We start from the raw sequence: 12,420 nt of genomic DNA, 5'->3' as shown, positions 1-12,420 counted from the left end.
TTACTATGCAACAGGCCCAGTCCTAATTGCTTGAACCCTCATGAGAATGTTGTAAAGTGGGTACCATTATTAGTCTCATTTTACAGATGAGGAAGCTGAGGCAGAGTTTAAGCAACTTACTCAAGCTCATGAAATGCTCAGGGCTTCCCATGAACCCACTTTGCTGGGTGGCATTCTACCTGTGCAGGTAACTGCCTCAACCCCCTATCAGTGATGAAATGGCATCACTAGATCTTGCACGAGAGAAGCATATTTTGAATACACATGGAGAGGGGGCTCCCGAGATGGTGAGTGTTTTGAGGAGACACAAAAGAGAAACAGGAAAAAAGCTCATGTTGGTTTTTGTAGGGGATCCAGCATTCTCTTGTGTGAGCCTGAGAAGAGAAAGTATTTGGAACTGCAACCCCAACAAGACAGCTTACTTCCACGGTTCACAGTTAACTGGACACCAAGAAATTCTCCGTGAATCTTCTCAGAAAACCAGGCCCTGCCCACAGAGTGTTCCTGATTGTTCAGGTTGCAGGGAATATCACCAAGACAGAAATATATACATATATACAGAGAGAACTTTAGAACTAAAAGAGACTTTATTTATTTATTTGTTTATTTATTTAGTTTGTTTAGAGCCTCACCTGAAGACACAGTTAATGATTTTAGAGAGAGGGGAAGGGCAGGAACAAGGGAAAGAGAAACATTGATGTGAGAAACATCAGTTGGTTGCCTGTTGCACATGACCTGACTGAGGTCTGAACTTGCAACCCAGGCATGTGCCCTGACCAAGAATCAAACCTGTGACCTTTAGGTCTATGGGATGATGCTCCAACCAACTGATGAGCCACACCTGTCACAGTTGAAAGAGACTTTAGAGATCATTCAGCCACTTCTTTATTTTATTATTCAGAGGCTGAGTGTCAGGGAGGTGTAGTGTCTCAGCTAATAGCACTCAGGCTTGAGACAGAGTCAAGAGGAAAACTGAGGTCTCATCTCTCTGCCTGTATAAAAGAACACACTCAGTTAAAATGATTTCTTAAGAATTTAATTGAGACTTCCACCAAGATGGAGGCATAGGTGGAAACACTGTGCCTTCTCCCACAACCAAGTTTGAATAAAACAAAGGTTTAGTAAATAAAAACACAGCCAAAGAACAGAAAACTGAACTATATGGAAGTCTGACAACAATGAACCATTCAGCCGGGACTGGTAAGAGGGGCGGAGCCAGTAGCAGAGCAGGGTCAGGCAGGAAGGATCCCGCGACCCAGGCGACCCAGGGAGCGCAGGCAGCGGGGTAGCAGTGTGGACCCAGTGAGGGTGCCGGGCAGGCTGAGCGCGGTCACACATTCGCACGAGGATAAACCAGCAGAGATGTGAGCAGTGACACGGACCCCCGCAGGCCCTAGTAAGTGAACCCAGTGAGGGTGCATGGCAGGCTGATGGAGGTTGCACTTTTGAGGTCACACTTTTGCGCCAGACTGGGCGGCCCCGGCAGCGGGAGGAGGCAGATTTCCTTTGACCCTGCCCCCACATACAACCTCACAACCCAGCGACTGAGTTGCCCCACCCTGGCGAACTCCTAGGGCTCTGCTCCTCATACATAGCAGGCACAAATAGTCCAAAATATGGCTCAAGAAGAACTCAAAGTCCCAGAGCCCATAACTCTAAGTGACCGAGAAATAGCGAAACTCTCAGATGCACAGTTCAAAACACTGGTCATCAGGATGCTCACAGAACTGGTTGATTATAGTCACAAATTAGAGGAACACATGAAGGCTAACCTAATTGAAATGAAGGGAAATGCACAGGAAACCAATAGTGATGGAAAGGAAACTGGGACTCAAAGCAATTGAATGGACCAGAAGGAAGAACGAAACATACAACCAGAAAAGAATGAAGAAATGAGAATTCAAAAAAATGAGGAGAGGCTTGGGAACCTCCAGGACATCTTTAAATGTTCCAACATCCGAATTATAGGGGTACCAGAAGGGGGAAAGAAACAGCCACGAGTGGAAAATGTATTTGAACAAATAATAAAGGAGAACTTCCCCAGTCTGGCAAAGGAAATAGACTTCCAGGAAATCCAGGAAGCTCACAGAGTCCCAAAGAAGTTGGACCCAAGAAGGAACACCAAGGCACATCATTATTACATTAGCGAAGATTAAAATGAAGGAGAGAATCCTAGAAGCAGCAAGGGATAAGGGGACAGTCACCTACAAAGGAGTTTCCATCAGACTGTCAGCGGATTTCTCAAAAGAGACCTTACAGGGAAGAAGGGGCTGGAAGGAAGTATTCCAAGTCATGAAATCCAAAGACCTACATCCAAGACTGCTCTATCCAGCAAAGCTTTCATTTAGAATGGAAGGGCAGATAAAATGCTTCTCAGATAAGATCAAGTTCAAGGAGTTCATCATTACCAAGCCTTTATTATATGAAATGTTAAAGGGACTTATATAAGAAAAAGAAGATGAAAAATATGAACAGTGAAAGGATAGCAAACTCACAGTTATTAACAACCACACCTAAAACAAAAGCAAACCAAGAGGACAGCTAGATCAGGAGCAGAACCATAGAAATGAAGAACACATGGAGGGTTAGCAACAGGGGAGTGGGAGGAGGAGAAGCGGGGAGAAGGTACAGAAAATAGCATAGACAGTAGGTAGAAAATAGATAGGGGGGAGGGCAAGAATAATAGGGGAAATATAGAATCTAAAGAACTTGAGACACATGGTCATAAACTAAAGGGGGGAATGGTGGGGGAGGGGGTGTGCAGAGTGGAGGGGAATGAAGGGGGAAATAGAACAACAACTGTAATGGTATAATCAATAAAATATATTAAAAATGTTAAAAAAGAACTTAACTGAAAACTGAAAGCGGTACTGATGAATGTCTTGGCAGGGATGTGACCAGAAAGAAATAGAAGAGATGATTCCTCCCCTCTCAGGGCTTACAGTTTCCCTGGGGATACACAGGATTACATAAATTCAAGCTCCAATGGACTAACATGGCCACTTAACTCCTGGGTCCAGCACACATAGAAGAACAGAGAGACATGACCAAGGGCTAATCAGGGTAGGGTGGGGGTAATCCGAAAGGCTTTCTGAAAGTATGCCCTGTTCTACACTGATGTAGATGAGAGGCATGTGAATGGGTAGATTGAAAGTCAAATGCATTTTGTGGAAATACATTCCACTTGTGCTAACGGACAGAGGGGCAATGAGTGAGAGTCGTGAACATGGTCAGAAAACCGGCAAGTCTGACTGGTCAGGACGGTATGTATCAACGAGTAATGAGAAATGATGTCATGGAGAGAAACCAACCTTGAAAACATTCCTGTCATATCTTGAGGCAGCTGGCTGTCTGACATTTGAGAATCTGAAGAATCTGCCCTGATTTGATAGCTAAGGAACAAAACCAGTTGCAGGCAAAACAATGAGATTGCCGGCATTGTTTCCCAGCACACACTAACAACAATACAGTGATCATAATGCTGTCACCAAGCTACATAAAAATCAGTCAAGGTTGGTGATGGGCTTCTTACCACGTTCCTTGCTGGGCTCCGCGGGTACTGTGAGCAAGACAGACTCAGAGCATGTATTTTAGAGTGGTGTTCTGTCTTGACAGTTCCAGGAGAAAAATCAGCACTCTGTGTGCCATTCAAATGTAAGGAGGCCTAGAAATTCTCAGAAGCAGTAAATAATCAATATGTTTTATAGATGTTTCAACCAGTGAAGGAAGCCATTGGGGACCTGCTGCCCTGTCACCGACGTTCAAGAGAAACAGGCCTCCATGTGTTATTCTTTGTGCTCGGCTGGGACTCAGGCAGCCTTCTCATGCCTGACCCCACTTCTAGGTGGGCTCACCCTGCAGAGATGCAAGGTCATTTTTTGGTTATGAGACTGTTTTTATTATGGACATTCCTGGCTACCACTTTGTAAGACCACGTCAGGGGCAGACTTCAGCTGGGCCTCGCCGGGAGAAGTCAGGCCAAGTGCTCCTGAGCCGAGGGAGGAACCCCTGGGAGGAAAGCCTTGGTTAACCTTCCTCATCTGCCTTCTCCTTTGGATCAGTCAGAGACCAGGCATTTCCCTCAAGCGGTAACCTAGAACTAACAGGAAGGAGCAAGGTAGCTGGCAGGTAGGGGTGGTGTGTGTGTGTGTGGGGGGGGAGAGGTTGGACAAGAACAGGGTTTGGATTTTAATAAGGAAAACGTCTTTATTGAAGGACTAGACTCCCTCTTGTTGAGAGGGTGCTGGTGATGGGGAAAGGGGGTGAATCTAGATTACAATAGGCCAGACTAGCACATCATTTTATTTTGAATAAACCAGCTCAATTAAAAAATATTTCTTAGGTACTTAGCATGAGTTTGAATCTATAAGTCTGGAGCACCTTATTGTTTTTCTTCTGCAAAACTGCATTTCTTACCATCATCAGATACTTGAAGTGTAGAAACTGATACGTTTAGAAATTGGTATGTGCATTTATTGAGTCTTTTTATTCCTTATTGTCTTTCTTTACTTTTTCTTTAACCTTGTTTTTTCCTGTGGAAAGCCAAGAAGCTTAGGTCAAAGGGCCAGCTCTGTGGTCTGCCGTGTGTCCACCAGCAAGGACACATGGAGGGAGTAGCCAGGATGCGGTGAGAGTGAGGGTGTTGAGGCAGTGGAGCCACTGAGCCTCCTTCCTCCTTCTTCCTCAGTCCCCACAAGGGTTTGCAGAGTCACAGTTTGGAGGTTATATGTGAATCTGGGTATTCCCAGTTCTGAAAACCAAAGCTTTCTAGAACCTGCATGGAGAACTCTTGGTCCTAAAGGGATTATGGCAAGAGTGGAGGGAGACGGGGGAAAGGTACTTTATCAGAATAATGGCTTCTCTTCCAAAGGAAGAAAGCAGTGTCAGGGTAGTTCAACTAGTCCCAGTTTAAAAGGAGCTGAAGACAGCAAGGAGGACTTGGCCCATCCACCTGGGATATCCTGCCCTCAAATCTCTATAACAAGAACTGGTCAACTGAGTATCAGGCTAGGAGGGATCTAGTTACTACATGACATGTTGTTTCCTGGAAAGATTTTGGCCTAGAATCGGAAGGCTCAGGACAAGTGGGAGCTGTGTGCAGTGGGAGTCAGAGCTGGTCAGTGGATGATGAAGCAGTTTGGGGCCTACCGTTTATCAGCTGTCTGGCTTTGGTAAATAATTCAACTCTTCTGAGCCTCAGTTTACTCACCTACATAAAGGGGGAAATGCAGAGCAGGCTCTGGAGGTAGATCAATTTAAATTTTTATCACTTTCTAGCAGTTTGACCCTGAGAAATTACTTTCAACCTTCCTAAGGCTGTTTCTTCTTATGTAAAATGGGGAAGAATAGTTATTATCTACAACAAAGAATTTAAGTACTAAATATGATAGCACAAGTTAAGTGTTTGAGACAGTATCTAGCACATGGTGTTCAATAAATATTAGCAATGTATATAGTAGTATGGGTGGGAGGATTAGAGAAATGCATGCAAAGTACCTAACACCCTTTCTGACACATAATGGGCACTTAATAAATATTAGATACCATGCCATTTTGAGCAACTAATAAATAAATATTTGTTGAACAAATACCCAAAGGAAAAATGTGTCTTTTCATCTTTGACTCCCTGGCACTTAGCATTGGTATACAGTGTCTGGCACAAATAACACCGCTTTTTTATTATAAACTCTTTTATTACAAAATCATAGGAATGTAATTCTGTAACATAGCAATATCACACTCAAGCACACCATATGATATTTTAGGTGAAATGTTCAGTTTAAAAGTATAAATTACTATACCCATATTATTAGCCTGCCAACCACACTCCAGCAGGCCTTACTTCTGCTGGACCCTGTAGAGTAAGTGTATTAGTTTCATATGTTTGCTACAACAAATTACCACTGATTCAGTGACTTACAACAGCACAAATTTTTTACATTACAGTTCTGGAACCAGAAGTCCAAAACAGCTTTTGCTAGGCTAAAATCAAGCTGCATTCCTTTTAGTGGAGAATTCCTTCTAGTGGAGAATCCACTTCCTTGCCTTTTCCAGGTCCGAGGCCTCCTGCATTTTCCAGGTGGCTCCCTCTTTTCCATCTTCAGAGCAAGCAGTGGGGCACCTTCAAGTTTCTCACACCCTGATCCCCTACTTCTGCCTTTGTATCTCCTTCTCTCAGCCAGACTCCCTGCTTTTCCCAAATAAGGACCTTCATGATTACATTGAGCCTACCTGGACAATCCAGGATAATCTCCCCGCCTCAAAGCCTTAATGTAATCACAGCTGCAATGTCCCTTGTACCACATGGGGCACGGACATCTCTGGGAGACCAGTGATCTGTTGACCACAGTAGGAATGCATGAACAGCATGTTGTCTGCACGACAGCATTTACTTCCAGAGCCTCTGCTCACCGTGTGACCTTGCCCGATCTGTCTCATATTGAACAATTACGCTCCGGACCTTCTGTAAATTCCAGGATGTTTGTTATTTCCAAATGCTAACAGCTCTGTGGCCTTGCCGCAGAGAGGAGGGCAGCTCCTGCTTGAGGTAGGCGTCTCAGCCACCTCTTTCTCCCAAATGATTATAGCTTCTTGATGTTTACTATTGTCAATAGATTTACCTCTTCTTTATTAACTAATAGTAATCATAGCTATTCTATGATAGGACTGATTGTCTGTCCTGGCCTTCTGCGTGAGCAATGGAAGGCCTAGAGAGGACCCACTGGGGCCCCGAATTATAGCTCAATGTTGTGCATGTCAGAACTTCTTGTGTTCAGAGTTTTGGCCTCAGTATTCACTGCTTCACCTCTGACTGGAAGAGTGGAACCTGTTAAGTCTTAATTGTTGAAGCTATGGCTTCGAATCATGCTGAGATCAAAATTCTCTTTGTTCCCCTCACTGTTGGCACACTTCCTTGAAGGCTGCTGTCAAGAGAGCATTCACAAACTCATGGCCCTAAACTAGCGGAGACCCGGCCCCTCTCTGGTGGTTTCTTCCCAGTGTGGAAACAATTTGCCAAGTCATTTCAGCTTTCTGATTAAAAACTGGAACTTCTTGTAAAAATTTTAACTATAGTCAGTTTAAAGATAGTTGTCAAAATAATTTGTACTCTAAAAGAAAACAAGCCATTTGTTCAAGTTAGAACAGCACCACAATTATTTTAAACATAATTTTGACTAGTATAATTTCAACAGCTAAGATTTTTGGACCCTTGTAACAAAATTAAGGTTCAGGCAAACATTACTTGGCCATAGAAATATTTACTAATTATTTTAAGTGTGCCATAGACGTAAGGATTGAGATGGAGCTGAAGGGAATGTTCGGAATTGAAGAAAATGTCAGCACTAAGTATTTGTATATAACCATGTATTTGTATATTATATATAACTGTGTTGATTAATACCAAGTGCTAAGAATTTTACATATATTATCTCATTTAATCAGCACAACAATACTAGGGGGGTAAATATTTTATGTATTTAACTGAGAAGTTAAGCTGCTTGTGCATGGTTCACAGTTAGTAAGTAGGAAATATGGACTCATACATGGGCTTGGATATCTCCAAAGCCTGTGCTTTTAATTCTTATTCTAGTGTTTTACTCAGAGTTAGTTCAGCTCCCTCATTTTAAGTGTGAGTTCCAGAGAGGTTAAATAATGTGTCACTAACATAGTAAAAGGTGATTAAAACTATAGAGTAATTTGTAGTAAATCTGTTACCATTATATGAAGGAAACTTCTTTCGCTATTAGCTTTTAGACGTTAGGAAGCAAACTCACACTCTAAGGAAGGTCTGGGTTGCTGGGGCTGGGAAGAAAATGCCTTGATTTGAGTGAGATATGCTGGAATGAGGTAGATGGGAGATTTTTCTGGAGCTGAAAGGATGACCTGCCCCTATTAGTCACAACCGTCAGGCATAGCATTGAGCAGCTGTGGACTGTGGAGTCAGGGCACAAAGCCGGGAGCAGGCTGGGAATACTAAGAGGCCAAGGGACCTGTCCTGTGGGGTGATCTCAGGTCTAGGAGGAAGGTGAGCAGATAGAGTCTCTGCAGGCCAAGGCCAGGTGGCCAGAAAACAGCTGATCAGTCAGAAGCAGCCTCAGCCCCCAAGGCACCAGCACCCAGCAGGACCAGTCTGGAGGTTGTCTGCACTTTGCTCCTGTCTGGGGGCCTGCACATGCCTGCCTGGGGGGAGAGCTGGGTCATAGGTGTCAGTGCTCAAGGCCAGGCTAGACTTCTGTGAGCAAGCTTGGACTAGCCCCTCCAAATGTACTGTAGGAAGTATCACACTTGAAAGATAGCTGGTTTCTTTATTCCCAGTGACTCAAGAATCTATGCAATTAGAAAAAAATTATTTATCTATTTATAGAGTAAGGGGAAGAGAGAGAACAAAAGGGAGAAAAACATTGAGTGAAAGAGAAACATTGATCGGTTGCCTCTCATACATGCCCCAACCGGGGACCCAGCCTGCAACCAGGCATGTACCCTGACTGGGAATCAAACCAGCAACCTTTCGCTTTGCAGAATGATACCCAAACAATTGAGCCACACTAGTCAGGGCGAGTATGTGTAATTTTTAAAAACATGTCTCATTATATATCTAGCATTGAGTTGGTGGTCAAGATCATTGTTTGGTTTAAGTATAGAAAGTCATTCTCAAGGTAGTCTCTTAATTAATAAAGGGCCAATATCTAAGATATTAAAGGGTTATATTAAATAGACATGTATTGCTAAGGGACAGTGCCTAGTTTATACTAAATAATAAATATTTGTTACATGAATCAGTGAAACTGCATACTATTGGGCACTCTACTGGAAGGCCTACTCAAATACCCCCAAATTAGGAACTAATCCATCGGTAAAATACTCAGTATATTTGGAAAGTGGAGAAACCATCGCCCTTCCTGCATAAATAAAATTTAGACTTATGAAAGACCCTGGCTGAGGGCAGCAAGAGGAGGGAGCTAGAAACACTCTGATGAAGGTCACTTTCAGCCTTCCTGCCTCTTAGCTGCTTACAGACTGCAGCGCAGGAACAAATATATTCAGCTGCCTAACGTCTGTGTGTACCAGCAGTAGGTTAGGAAGTGGATTAAATGTCAGATTATTACATGTTGCACGTGGGAGTATCTGAAATTGAGATTTTACTCATTTTTGACTCTTCCTTAAACACCCACGCAACACAAACGGCTCACAGTGCACTGGCTGGGCACGAGAGAAATGCGGAGCAGCTGGGAGCATCCTGGAAGATGCTCTGGTGTCTGTCTGTACCACGTACCATTATTCCCTTCTTTCCAAGTCCCTTTCTCTTTATCTAAAAACTAATCACGCATCCCATTTCATGAGAATTTAGATTTCTCTAGGTGAGTGAGGGTGGGGGCTAATGGCAAGTCTCCAAACCTTTTAAAGAAACACAGTGCGGAATTCCTTCTAAATTTCAATTCTAAAAATCCTTCTGCCTGAAATCTGAGCACTTCTAAAACCCAATCGGGTTTTGACAGGAAAAATTAGGTAACAACTTTGAAGCATGTAAAGAAGAAAGAGAGACTTCTGTTATTTTTAAGGCACTTGGAGACAGAGGAAGATTTTTTTACTCTCTCCCCACGATGGGAAATTTTAAAGTAAATCAACTTAATCAACTTTTCTAATAAAAAATCTTTCTGAGGAAATCATAACAACTTTTTAATTTGTTGATAATTGTGATAAAAACACATAACATAAATTTCCATCTTAACAATTTTTACGTGTACAGTTCAGTGACGTTAAGTACCTCAAGCACAACATCCATATGCAGAAGCCGTTTCATGTGGCAAAACAGAAACTCTGTGCCCATTAAACAATCTCCCTCACCCCTCTTCCAGCTCCAGACAACCACCACTGCACTTTCTGATTCTATGATTTTGCTACTCTAGGTACCTGATATAAATGGAATCACACAACACTTGCCTTTTCGTGACTGGTCTGTTCCCCTGAGCTCAATGTTCTCAAGACTGATCTGTGTTGTAGCATATGACAGAATTTCCTTCCTTTTTAAGGCTGACTAACATTACCTCATTGTATGTAATAACATGTTTTGCTTACCTATCATTCATCGGTGGGCAATTTGGTTGCTTCCACCTCTTCGCTATCATGGATAGTGCTGCAAGGAAACAGCAATTTCTTAACCTGAGGTAGGTACTATGTTGCCCAGAGAAGGATGAGTGGGTTTAAGGACTCAGTGAGGGTGGAAATGAGGCAGTGTAGCTACCGGTGAGTTTTTGAAACATCACTAACATTCGAAACTATGCCAAGACCTAAAACTACTTTGCTGTATCTCAAAGTTTCTCTTCAAAATAAAAATTTTAAACCAAGTTTTTGTTCTTGGGCTCAAGGACCATACTTATTCTTTAGTGAAATATTCAGAAATAAAAATTGAAAGAGAAAGTACAACTATTATTTTTATTAAAACCCTGCAAACCACCAAATGTTCAAGTGAACCACCCATTTATTTGGAAGTTAGAATAGTTTCATGCAAAGAAAAGTATTAAATAGCCTTTTTTGAATAGTATCTTCTCTATAATCAATATTAATCTATATTGGATGTCAACATATTTTTTCTAAAAGTCATTTGATACTCTTAAGTATCTGGAGTCAATTATTATCTTGTTGTCTGCCCAGTTTGATCACAGTGCATTTTTAAACTCCCAAAGTACTTTTTTTTCCTCAGCAGAATGCAAATGCAAACAGATGGAGGGTAAATAACTGGAGCTAATGTTGTGCTTTTTTCTGCTTGAGGAAACAATAGTAGAAAAATTTCAAAGAATCTTATTTAAGTGAATGTAATTCCTGTTGGGGAGAACAAGACTATTTCCCCCATTCTCATTTCCAAGATTAAAAAAAAAAGTCCAGACTAAAGCAGAAATATTAAAAAACCCAGGGACATATTTCAAGAACCTTCAGTAGTGTGACTATCATGAATAGTTGATCTTTGTCTGAAGGACTGTGAGTCAGAAAGGATGTGAAAAACATCTGGGTAGGAAGAAATAGTATCTAGAGATACATTTTGCAACATCTGATCCTTATCTTCGTGTTAATCCTTGTGAAAGAGACTAAAAAGATTTCATAATAAAAATTCCCGAAGAGAAATGCGACTCTGCGTGTGAATTGTACACGACCGATATTTTTGCTGTCTTGTAATTAATTCACAATTATCCCTACTTTTCCCTTTTCAAGGTTGGACCCACTCAGAAGATATTAATAAAAGAGATTTAGAAACCAATCATTATAAAGTTTATTATGTGAGATTAGACCAAATTTCAGCACGTGACTGATGGTAACTACACTTATTTAGGAAAAAAATTAAGATGTCTGTGTGGGACTACATGAAGGGAACAACTAAGGGAAAAATGGAAGTCTGCCAACTGCAGAAACATGTTGTCCAGAAAAATCACTGACTGTAAAGAACATCCTCCCTCCTTGTATAAGCTACCAGATGTTGTTGAACTGAATTTAAAATAGGGGAAAAAAAGCTGATGAGTCATAGGGTGCAACCACAATTAAGCAAAGTTAAGCAGCTCTCTTAATTAAACGACGTTGTGGTGTGTGTAATAAACAGTGTTAAAAATGAGAAAATGTAGATTCCTTACTGAATGGAAACTTAAAGATATGTATTTAAAATACTATTTAAGTCATAATGGTGTTGAAAATGATGCCATTTGAATGGTACTGAAGCGAGATGCCATTTAAGTGAACAGGGATTAAATACACAGTGTGTGAGCATAAAACTGCATTAGAGAAAACGGTATGGAGGTTCCTAAAATAAAATGAAAATAGGACTGCCATATGACCCAGCAATTTCACTTCTGGGTATTTAAAGAAAATGAAGACACTAATTCAAAAAGGTATCTGCCCCCCTGTGTTCATTGCCACATTATTTACAAAAGCCAAGAGATGAAAACAACCTAAGTGGCCATTGATGGATGAGTGGATAACAAAACAATGTGGTAGATATATACAATGGAATATTACTCAGCCATAAACAGAGTAAAACCTTATCATTTGTGACAAGAGAGTATTATGCTAAGTGAAATAAGTCAGACAGAGAAAGGTGAATGCTGTATGATTTCATTTACATGTGGAGTTTAAAAAATAGAACGAGTGAACACACAAAACAAAATAAAACTGATTCAGAGAACATATTTGTTGTTGCCTGAGGTAAGCAAGGTTCAGGGGGATGAAATGGGTAAAGCAGGTCCAGAGGTACAAACTGCCAGTCATAAGATGAACGTGTCCTGGGGATGTGATGTGCAGCATGGTGACTATAGATAGCAATACTGCATTGCATATTTGAAAGCTGCTAAAGAGAGTAAATCTTGCAAGTTCTCATTGCAAGAAAAAGTAAATTTGTAACTTTGTATAGTGACAGATGGTAACTATATCAATTGA

General features: G+C 41.4%; 1 long non-coding RNA gene across 1 annotated transcript; it reads left to right on the top strand.

The window, feature by feature from the left end:
• Positions 1–6,482: 6,482 nt before the first annotated feature.
• LOC118980577 (uncharacterized) lies at positions 6,483–11,829 on the top strand. Its single transcript, XR_005065141.1, has 3 exons — positions 6,483–6,547; positions 10,032–10,166; positions 11,209–11,829. It is a non-coding gene; the product is annotated as an uncharacterized LOC118980577 (long non-coding RNA).
• The last annotated feature ends 591 nt before the right edge of the window (positions 11,830–12,420 follow it).

Source organism: Sturnira hondurensis, unplaced genomic scaffold, assembly GCF_014824575.4.
Source record: "Sturnira hondurensis isolate 20B ecotype Veracruz unplaced genomic scaffold, ASM1482457v3 Scaffold0022910, whole genome shotgun sequence".
NCBI lineage: Eukaryota > Metazoa > Chordata > Mammalia > Chiroptera > Phyllostomidae > Sturnira > Sturnira hondurensis.
Note: the sequence above shows the minus strand (reverse complement) of the source record. Positions and strands in the feature narration are given on the sequence as shown.